The 2,500-nt window shown below is 37.4% G+C and overlaps 1 protein-coding gene across 3 annotated transcripts in view; it reads left to right on the forward strand.

Moving 5' to 3' along the window:
• The window catches only part of LOC135094045 (RNA-binding protein Musashi homolog Rbp6-like), a 263,605-nt gene that overhangs the window by 258,622 nt on the left and 2,483 nt on the right, over positions 1 to 2,500 (forward strand). The gene's annotated exons all lie outside the window — the stretch shown is intronic.

Here is a 2,500-nt window from a genome sequence, read left to right on the forward strand (position 1 = left end):
GAAGGAGGAAGTGAAGGAAGGGAGGAAATAAATGAAAGAAACAAGATGAAAAATTAAGGACAGGAGGAAAAGGAAGAGGAAGAATGAAAGAAGGAATGAAGGAAGAAGAAAAATAAAGGAAATGAAAGATTAAATAAAAGATGAAAAAATTATATGAATAGGAAGATAGGAAGATGAAGGAATGAAAGGAAGAATGAATGATGGAATAAGTGAAGGAAAGAAGGAAGGAAGGAAGGAAGGAAAGAAAGAAGGAAGAAGAGGTTGAGAGTAGGGAAACAAATAAGACAAAATAAGAAAATGAAAAAAAATGGAAAGAAAATGAAGGAAGAAGTGGAGGAAAGAAGGAATGAAGGAAGAGGAAACTGAAGGAAAGGAAAGATGAAACAAAATATTAGGATGAAAAAAATATATATAAATAGGAAAAAAATAGAAGAAATTGAAGAAAAGGAAAAAATGGAAAAAAATAAGATGAAAAGAAATATTATACAAAAAAAAGTAGGAGAAATTTAAGAAAAAAAAATACAACAAAATATTAAAATTGAAAAAAAATAGGAAAAAAATAGAAAATGAATGAAGGAATGAAGGAATGAAGGAAGGAAGGAAGTAAACAGCTCCTTCTTCATTTCAATAGACCTCTTGGGCTCATTGTAACAGGGACAATATAGGGAGGCTTCTTCAATACCCGATAACAACTCTCCCTCTCTCTCCCTCTCCCTCTCCCTCTCCCTCTCCCTCTCCCTCTCCCTCTCCCTCTCCCTCTCTCCCAGCATAGGTATAATCACGGATCACCTGTCACACCTTTGTCTAACCTGGATTTTCAGAAAGAGAGAGGGAGTGGGAGAGTGGGAGAGAGGGAGAGGGAGAGGGGTGTGATGAAAGGGAAATTTAAGAGGAAAGAAACAAGAAAGGAAATACAGTAGAGAGAGAGAGAGAGAGAGAGAGAGAGAGAGAGAGAGAGAGAGAGAGAGAGAGAGAGAGAGAGAGAGAGAGAGAGAAATAACAACGATGATGAACAAATGAAAAAAAAAGATCATTTGAAACTGTGTCTGTACGTGTGTGTGTGTGTGTGTGTGTGTGTGTGTGTGTGTGTGCGTGCGTGCGTGTGTTTTAATGAGTGTGTTCATTACGACAGGTGTTCCTCATTAGGGGTAATTTTAATGCTACCTGTATTTTAATGAGTTTCGTGAGGAAAGTGAGTTAGAGGATTGTCACACGATTACCCTGTCACTGAGAGAGAGAGAGAGAGAGAGAGAGAGAGAGAGAGAGAGAGAGAGAGAGAGAGAGAGAGAGAGAGAGAGAGAGAGAGAGAGAATAATGAATGAAATTGTAATTGCGAACAGATAATTAAGAAAAGGTGAATGCAGCTACAGGAAAGAGGAGGAGGAGGAGGAGGAGGAGGAGGAGGAGGAGGAGGAGGAGGAGGAGGAGGAGGAAAGAGAATGAGGGGAAAGAGAGAGGGGAAGTTAATTACCCAAGAGACAGGTGTTGTGGGGAAAAAAGTCGTATCTGTCTATCTGATTTTGAATAGCAGTGTATTTTTTTCCCTGTTTTTTTTTTTTCCTTTTTGGCCTTGATTTTTTTTTCTTTTTGACTTTTTCCCTTTTGACTTTTTTTTTTTGACTTGTTTTTTTTCCTTTGGGTTTTTCCTTTTTTGTGTTTGATTTGTTTTGCATATTTTTGTTTTCCTTTTTGATTTTCTTTTTTTCCGCTGTCCTTTTCATTTTTTTTAGTTTCCCTTTACTTTGTTTTCCCTTGATTTTCTTTTTTAATTATTTTTCCTCATGCTTTCTATTTTCCTTTCTTTTTTTTGTCCTATAGTTTTCTTTCGTTTTCCTCTATTTCGCTTTTTGCTTCCTTTTCTCTTTTATTTATTAAGTTTAATTCATTTATTTATTCATTTATGTATTTTCATTTATATATTTCCCTTTATTTTCTTATTTAATTAAAAAAAATTTTGAAACCATGATTTACTCTCTCTCTCTCTCTCTCTCTCTCTCTCTCTCTCTCTCTCTCTCTCTCTCTCTCTCTCTCTCTCTCTCTCTCTCTCTCTCTCTCTCTCTCTCTCTCTCTCTCTCCATAAATCCTTCTTCTTATTACATCTATCATCATTCACTTTCTCCCATTCACCATCTTCTTTTCTTTCTTCTATTCCCTCTTTCATTCACATCTCCCTTCCTCCTTTCCATTTATCCTCTCATCCGTATCTTTCTTTCATTTCTCTTTCTTTAGAGGAGGGGAAGAGAGGGGGAGGGGTTAAGAGAAAGGAGAAGGGAGGGAAATGGGAAGAGAGGAAGAGAAGGGAGGAGAGGGATGGGATGGAAAGTGAAGAGGAGGAGGAGGAGGAGGAGGAATAGAGGGAATATAGGAGAGATGTGAATAGGATAGGAAGGAGAGGAGAAATAGAAATAGTAGTAGTAATAGTAATAGCTTCTATGAAGTTAGGCGTTCTGAGACGTCTCCGCCAGTTTTTCTCACCCCCCAGCTGCTAACTCTGTACAAG

Source organism: Scylla paramamosain, chromosome 44, assembly GCF_035594125.1.
Source record: "Scylla paramamosain isolate STU-SP2022 chromosome 44, ASM3559412v1, whole genome shotgun sequence".
In the NCBI taxonomy this organism is placed as follows: domain Eukaryota; kingdom Metazoa; phylum Arthropoda; class Malacostraca; order Decapoda; family Portunidae; genus Scylla; species Scylla paramamosain.